Here is a 9,123-nt window from a genome sequence, read left to right as displayed (position 1 = left end):
TTGTAATGAGATGACTCACCTGCATGCTGGGAAACACTAAGCATTGGCTCATACATACTAGAGACACCGTCCAGTTTCGAACCATGCAATTCATCAAGGCCATAAAATTGTTTGTCAATGTCTGGACTCTGAATAATGAAATTTGTCTTCATGAACTTCATCCTCAATAGCTGAGTTATGAGGTTGCAGAGCAACATCTGAAACTCAAATATTCTCATAACTTTCTTGAGGTTCATCGTATGATGAATGAATCAGTTGATGATCTCCAAATTTCAAAGAAACTGCATTAGACAGCACGGGACAACCATCATTTTGGCTACTGTTATAATTCTTATGTGATTTTCATTCTTCATCATCGTGAGTTTCACTTTTGTAAACCTGTTCAATTTGCTCTTCTTTTTCAACTACATGATCTTGATATCTTTTAATTGCATCTAAATTCTTAAACCCATACTCGTGAGTTTCATTATTAATAAGTGAGATGGGATTTTACTAAACAGAAGTAGCTGAAATGTACTATATGGTGCATTCTTCACCATATCTAACTTCATTGGATGATGCCTCCTTTCTAAATAACAATTCTTTCTTGTCAATGAAAAACTGTCTCCTTTCTAATTAAGACAAGAAAAGGAATTTTCTCTATGTATCCCATGGAGTATAACCTTTTATATGCAATTGTGTCTTATAACATGATAGTGTTGCACCCTAACCCAACATACAACATTGTAACAATCCTAGTTCCTTTGGGTGTGTTTTGAGAAATGAGGTCATCCTTTTATGAAAATGCATGCCCAATTGGCTCATTGTTATATATTTCAACTTCTGTGCAATAAATGGCCACATTGAGTCACTTGATATCCACCATTCTAGGAGATGCACTGGGATGATCTTTTGCTTGGATATGTGATCATGTGTTTGGCACTAGACTCTAATTCGTTAGCATGAAATAGGTTCGAGAGGGGTGTTATGGAAATATGATTGATTCTCCTCTAAACATCTCAAATCTGCGCATAGGTATAATACCAAGCCATGATATTTGTAGCTTGGGTCTTTGAGAAGTATGAGGCATGAAATTGGCATTATTTGGTTTAATCCCACACCAACATTTACTCATGAATTGATGAAACCAGAGCTCATGGGCATTCACTACATTGTCATTCATTTGAATTCACTTATTCCATGTGTGGTTAACTATATTGGAGGGTTAAACATAATTCTGAGTTTTTATACCCTCTCTGCCACCAGTGCTCTACATTATTTTATGTCTTTTCATTTTCCAAGCATATTTCAGGGTTCTTTATTGCATATTGGTGCTCTTCTAAGGCAGCACACCATATCGCTTCATCTACCATAATAATTCTTTGGACTCCGATTAGTAGTTTCCATGCATGCTTAATATGCTTCATATGCATTGCTTTTCAAATGTTGATTTCACAGTTTAATATAAACTGGTGATAATTTATTTAAATATTTTATATACAAAATGATGCTTGTTTGTTAGGAACACTATTTATTTTTTGAGCACCATATATGGAACCTTGTTGGTTTCAATCCATAATTGCAGAGAGTCAACCAACCAGACTTTCATTTAATTTTCTAAAATCTCTCAGTTTAATCCAACTTCTGAATGTTGTTATATAAATGATCGAACCGACACTAACTGTGGCAGCAAACTATCTTGAGGCATTATCTAGGCAGTGAATCATCCCTGAGACATTATCTGAGGCATTGGCCTATCTTTAAGGCATTATCTATAGCAGCACATTAAATCGAAGGCTTCACTGTGGCAGCAATATGTCTATGAAGCAATTATGAGATATAAAGATACCTCTGAGGCACTGTTGATGACAACAGATCATCCCTGAGGTATCAATTGTGGCAGCGAACCACCTATAAGGGATTGTTTGTGGCAACAAATCACCCCTAAGGTTTTTATGTGGCAGCAAATCATCTTGAGGTATGGTCTGGGGTTTTGAGGCAAGCAAGGTCTGGTTTGGAGTTGATTGTGGCTGCAATGAGATAGTGAAGTAATGTTTATAGGCAGCAAGGAGATATTCTACAGAGATTACTTTGCATTATGCGACAACAATTTAAGACAGTGCATTACCCTTTGTAATATAATCCATAGAACTCCTCAATGAAATTAGTATTACATGCATAGAAGTTTAAACCAACATATTTTAGAATAATTTTATGGTTTTACACGTTGTCATATATTTCAACATTTATTTATGTAATGATCCTAACTAGTGTCCACAAACTTTTCTTCACAGATTTCTATTACATTATTCTATACAAAATGGCAGACCAGGTATTTATGTTGCTTTTGGTATTTGTATTATTTATGTTGTTGATTTAGTTAGAGGTTAGATTTGTTTTTAGAAATAACTTTGAAATGATACTTCAAAAGTTTGTTTGTGACTAGTTAAATGCTTGTTGGAACACTCTGATAAGCTTGCCTCAAAGTGTTGGACAGATCTTCAATGCTCACTCAACACATATTGGGTGTTACCGATTCTATTTTCTTATAAGTTTTTTTATCAAGGTTTTCTTATTTTTATGTTATTATGTGTTTTTTTAAGAATGTACCCATGGGTGTTACTAATGCTACTATGGGGGAATCAATGATATTCACTACTTTTATGGAAATGTTAACTAATGCATGAGGGCAAGACACTGCTATGATGATGCATGAGGTAAGCTTGAATATTGTCTTTTATATGTTCAATTATCTTATATTCCTTATGATATTATGCTAATTTATGTTTGTGGAATCCAGGCAATCGATAAAGTCATTCCAACCCCTATAACACCTTATAAAATATCTAAGGTAATGATAGTGGTAAAACTTGATCAATATTTTTGTGCATTTAGTTAACTTATTTCACTATATATATTTATTAATATTTGTGCTTTTACTAAGAGTGCATTTTGTTGGCATGCAAGATTCATTTATGCCCCTCAATACAACCAATGTTGGCATGCAGGGATCATTAATGTCCCCATATACATCTAATGTTATGCAAGATGTAAGATTCAACCATTTATTTATGTGAGTTTGATTATGTTATTTGTTGAGAAATCTAGGGCATATATTTAATAAAGTTTTTGAACGACGAATCCATGATTTATGAGGTGTTACGAAGAGCTACATCATGCCTTCAAATGGATCACCCCATCCATTTTTTTCTTCTTGTACATACAATAATATTTTAACATGTAACCCAAGCAATATGTTATTCCAAAACATGATGTCAACTTACTTTTTTAGGGTTTTTATGTAATCAAGAGGCCTTTTTAGGGTTTCCTAAATTCAAACCTTAGATCATACTCTTTTCCCTTTATGCCATTCTAGAGTTTATCCCATGCCCTAGAAATCAAATCATAGGGAACAAATACCTTAAGATTAAGGTTTCTAAATACTAGGGTATTTCTTAAAATATAAACCCATAAATTCAACCCTACTGCATCTTATGATGGACCCTTTAAAAGAAAATTATTATACATACCTCATGGACACCTATCTATACTGATTAGTATTTTGGTTGCCATGATTATTTGCAACTTTACTATACATTTCATTGATCATTTGCCACGTTCATGACCTTCTTTTAATGAGTCTTCCGAGATATTGTCATTCTATAATGGGACTTGCTTCTTCATGTGTTCATGAAACCCATGCCTCAATCATAACAAATATAATCTTCTTTTTCCTTTTTTTACATAAATTACATAGAATTGTGATTAGATATGTCATTATGAAGACCGAACCTAGTTACATATTTCAACATTATTCTTTTGTTATTCCATCTTATTATTTATATTTGTGCCTTGCAGGATGTTTCTAGGGTGACTCCAACAAGTATACAATCTGTTGGTATAGAGGGTCATGTTATGCCATCTACACCTAGACCAGAACCCCATAACATGCCCTCTACATCAAATGTGGGTCTAGTCAGCATTCTCCCACCAGGACCAGAACAAGTTTCTTTGAGGAGTCTTATAGACTCACAAACAAGAATGTTAAGGCTCCTACCAGATATTCCTGCAAATGTTCAAATCATACAAGAAATAATTGAACAAATTCAGTTATGGGAAATGTCATTGTTGGAGAGTGTAGCTCCTGCAAGAGATCAATAGGTAAAATTATTTTATTTTATTTATAATTTCATTTGTTATGTTTAGGATCATTATTTTAGATATGAAAAATAGTTTCATATTTTGGTTGGGTTCTTAATAATTCCACAATTTCATTGTAAATTCAGGAAGTAAGTGACACAGTGCCTAATGTATCTATAAGGGAACCTTCCTCAATCCCCAAGACTACAACAATATCATCGGTGACCACAAAAGGAATGCAAGAAGTTACAATCTTGCTCACTTTAGAAGGAAATGTCTTGAAGGATGAAACAGGGCTGAAATTTTATCACTTTATTTTTCGTCGTGCAGAACAATTATTTGGAAATACCATCCAAATGGATTGGAGGAAACAAGCCAATGCCAAAAAAGAGGAACTATTTAAAGATGTAGTAATAGCATTTGGTAATCCTGGATTTGATAAGGAACTTATTTTACAGATTGCAAGTAAATACATGCACTCAAAGAGGTCCAATTTAAGGACAAAGTTGACAAAAAACTTGATGTATCCACGTCCAGCTTGGATCACAGACCAAGTGACGTGGGATGAACTTATGAAAGATGCCAAGTTTAAGAGGAAAGTCCTCAGAAATCCAAACTATACGCCATCTACACAAGGAGGAGCTAAGAGACGCCTACGAGATACAAGAAAAGCAACCCAAGCTATGGTGTCAAAAATTGGATCTCACAAATTAGGCTCTGGTGGATATAATAGTATTCGTGGTGGTAGGGTAAGTGATATTTCCATCTATTATATTTTCTATTTTAGGCAAAGTAACCATGGTCCCGTTGAGTTAATTGTATCTTATTAGTTATTTTACCTTATAGATATGATTATATTTGTTAATGTAGGTTCGCCAGTTTCAAAAGGAAGCTTCAGAGGAATACCTAAAATATGCTGTATTACATGGTTCCCAAGGTCTTCGCCAACACATGATAAGTTGAGGGGAAAAAATAATCACTGGTTATGGATCCGAGGTTAGTTGTTTATAATATTATATGAATAATGCAATAAATCAATTGGAGGTTTTAATGTTATTATTACAAGTTAAACTGTGTTGTGTATATGAATCAGGTGAAACATCTGGGAGTGAGCATGGGGAGGAGATACAAGCACATGATGATTTGCTTGTTGCACAAAATCATCCAATAGTCATTCCTGAACCTTGGCAGGAAACCATTGTTGAATTTCAGCAAATGGGAGACAGAAATAATGAGGAGGGTGTTCAATGTGATGAGCATTCCACACCCACAATTAATGTAGCGCCTCCCAAAAAGAGGACAAAAAGGATTGATATGCGTTAAATTTTAATAACTTGAACTGAATCACTCTAGCTTCTAAGGAGCACACTAGGTTGTGAGGGTCCAAACATAAACTAATTATGTGTGCAACAAAACAAATTTTGAAGATACTTTTTTTTTTTATGAGTACTTACATATTATGGGCATCACTAAGACTGTTGCAGGTCCTAACTTGTATTATTTGTTTGATTATGATCAATTTGATATGCTTATATTTGTGTTGTATGTAGATGACCTGGTCCTAAAATTTAGTTAAAAAAACTCTATCCCATGGTGCAAGAAGAAACTGGCAAGTGAAGTTGACATGAAGGACATACACCTCATGTGTTATATCTTGGTCTTGGAGGTTTGGCTGAGTTGAGGTGAGGTGGTCCTCGAATAGGGGTAAGTAAGCAATTGATATTCTGAAGAAGTTTTAGATAATGGACAATAAACCATAGGCTACTTTTATGATACATATTTTTAAGTTATCATTATATTAAGATTCAAATTTGGTTGATTCGTTAGCGTACAAAAAGTATATAGGTTCCCTAACATATCTGGTAGAATTTAGCAGTCAAATTGTTGTGTGCATGAGATCCCTTGTCTCAAAAACAAGGGGGGCTCAGACACCAATTTATTGTCTAGCTTAGCTGATAATATATGGTTGAGCTGACGTTGCTGCAAATATGCTCCATGGTCTGAGGTATGTGAGGTACTTAAAGGGCACACTGGCATAGTGCTCTGAGCTGCTACATGCTTTAGTGGATTTTGATAGGGCCAGAGATGCAGGTGGCAGGAAGAGTGATTCATGGTTTTGTTTCAGCTTGGGTTCAAATATAATATCTTTGTTAGGATGGGATACCCATGTGTGCAAGTTGAAGAAGTCCCTTTCTGGGCTAAAGTAGCCTCTTGTGCTTGGTACTCATGGATTTATGAGTACTTACAGATTATGGGCATCACTAAGACCGTTGCAGGTCCTAAATTTTATTATTTTTTTTATTATGATAAATTTGATATGCAATTTTGAAAACCATACTATATTGGGATTATGCTTTATCATGTGAATTCGATATGTACTATTTCATGATGCAAATGGAATGTTTACCCAGTTTTCACAAAAATCCCTTATCCTACTCCTTCCATAAGATCTTCCCAATTTGATGGTTGAATTTTTATCTGATATATGAAATAAAAACCTATCATCCTACTCCTTCATGATATTTGTGAATGATTATAATTATGCCACTTGAGCATTCACAATGTCTTAGCTGTCAGTAAAATTGTACATCTATACTGGGTCTGAAAGAGAAATGCATACAGAGACCAATAAGCCTGGCATCTGTTAAGTAGCCCTACCCCTTAGGCATCCCCATATAAGCTGTATTATTGGAAGATTGAGATATTCGCACTATCAACCAAAGCAGTTACAAAATGGCTTTTGATCCTTCTCAACATTGGTGAGGTCAGAGGACATTGCAAAATTTAATCTCCAGCCAGAGTGTGTAAATAAAACACCATCGGGTGAGACTTTTGTGAAGCCAACTTTACAGAAGGTATACACTTTCTCCTTGCTTGTGATTTGTTATAACTCACAAATCTATGTAGGCTTTGGCATTTATTTGAAGCTGGATCAGGATGGGCTTATTTTTCATAGATGACTTTTTACGATGATCGCTGATACTTATTTCATTATTTACTTTTTAACCATCATATGCTGACCATTTTCGATGATGCTAAATTGAATGCTCTTTTTCCTGTTACCTAGGGCATATTACCAGAGATCCTAGAAGAGTTACTGGCTGCCAGGAAAAGAGCCAAGGCAGACCTAAAGGTGGTGAACTAAGTGCTTCCTATGTTCATGTTACATGCTTGTATTTTTTCCACTTAGCATCTCAGTTTTTAACTTCCTGTAATCTTGTTTAGGAGGCTAAAGATCCTTTTGAAAAGGTTGTCTTGGATGGCTGACAATTGGCTTTGAAGGTAATTACAGCTTTGTCAAGTCTATATTAATTATGGCTTGGACATGGAATAAAAGTAAAACTAGGTATGCTAGTGAAACGCATAAAATAGTTTTGACTGTGTGCACTTGCAGATCAGTGCAAATTCAGTTTATGGGTTTACTGGTGCCACTGTTGGCCAATTGCCCTGTTTGGAGATTTCATCGAGTGTGACGAGCTATGGTAATTTCACAGTTCTTCCATGGAAGAAAAACATTAAATCCATGGACACCTTGATTCTCCCCTTGTTTTTCCTAGTTGTAATGTTATTGGTGCTTCTTTTACTTACAAGATAGAGATGCTTGTAGTCCTCTCTTATTCTATATATGCATGTATCAGCCATTCACATTGATTATTTTTGGGCATCAATTATATCCATGTAATTCTTTTCTTCCTCCTGGCATAATGTTTTGGGTATGAACTGTAATTGACAATCTTGTACAAATAAGATCGAGTTCTTGAATTGCATTAATTAGTCATGTGTACTTGTACAACTAAGATGATATGCTTAGGCCCTCTTATTATATTTTGATTACAAGTCCAGTTTGATCTTTTGACACATTCTCTGTTCCATCAAACAATATCGATTTTACGTATTGTTTTAAAATTTCATATTATTAATCATCTCATCATTTTTCCACCTGTCAGGCCGTCAAATGATAGAGCATACAAAGAGGCTAGTTGAAGAAAGGTTCACAATAGTTGGTGGTTACCAATACAATGCTGAGGTAGGCTATTATTTAGCAACTAAAGGAATTTGTAACCTTTGAACTGGATCAGTAATGACAGGAAGTACACTTATATTGGTGATAGTCCAAGTTCTTGAAATCATAATGGGTGATCTGATCCTAACCAATATTTCTACTGTAAAGCTTGATATTATATTTTTATATTTGAATCTAGGTTGTATATGGAGATACAGATTCAGTTATGATATAGTTTGGTGTGCCAAATATAGAATAGGCCATGACGCTAGGGAGGGAAGCCTCAGATTATATTAGTGGTACATTTACAAAGGTACAGTGTCAAGAATTTTAAATATCTGTGAAGCCTCTAGAGTTGTTAATGATGTTTCTGTAGGGATGAATGTTTTAATATCACCTTTCCTTTTAAAACTAATCTTCTTTTGACATTCCACTTCCATGAGATCTTTGTAAATATGCACAGGACAAGATGATCAGTTATGCTTTTCTATGGCTTATTTGCATCTGTTTGGTGCATCTTTGGCATCTAATCAGTGCGTTATTTAACATATGATTTTATGCAGCCTATTAAACTAGAATTTGAAAAAATATACTACCCATACTTGTTGATCAGCAAGAAAAGATATGCTGGGTTGTTGTGGACAAAGCCAGATGCTTATGACAAAATGGATACTAAAGGTGACAAAACTAATCTTTTTGTTTCAAAGACAGGCCTTAGTGTTTGTGAAGGCTCAAAATGCTCTTAGAAAAATAATTTATTTGATGCCTTCTTAATTATTAAATATTCGTGATCTTTTAAATATTCCATATCAACAGGCATTGAAACAGTGCAAAGGGACAATTGCCTGCTGGTGAAGAACTTGGTTACAGAGTGCCTTCATAAAATACTCATTGATCGTGACATACCTGGTGTAGTGCAGTATGTCAAGAACACTATTTCTGACTTGTTAATGAACTTAATGGATTTGTCACTTTTGGTGATAACTAAGGTGAGAACAATG

At 34.8% G+C, this 9,123-nt stretch overlaps 1 long non-coding RNA gene across 1 annotated transcript; it reads left to right on the top strand.

The window, feature by feature from the left end:
- The first annotated feature begins 7,507 nt into the window (after positions 1–7,507).
- On the top strand, positions 7,508–8,354 carry LOC149241724 (uncharacterized). The gene is made up of 3 exons (XR_016245651.1): positions 7,508–7,601; positions 8,067–8,146; positions 8,322–8,354. It is a non-coding gene; the product is annotated as an uncharacterized LOC149241724 (long non-coding RNA).
- Positions 8,355–9,123: the final 769 nt, after the last annotated feature.

This window comes from Pinus tabuliformis, chromosome 8 (genome assembly GCF_031772625.1).
Source record: "Pinus tabuliformis cultivar Carrire ecotype Pingquan chromosome 8, CPIR1, whole genome shotgun sequence".
NCBI classification, from domain to species: Eukaryota; Viridiplantae; Streptophyta; class Pinopsida; order Pinales; family Pinaceae; genus Pinus; species Pinus tabuliformis.
The sequence above is the reverse complement of the archived record's forward strand: the minus strand, read 5'-3'. Positions and strand labels throughout refer to the sequence as shown.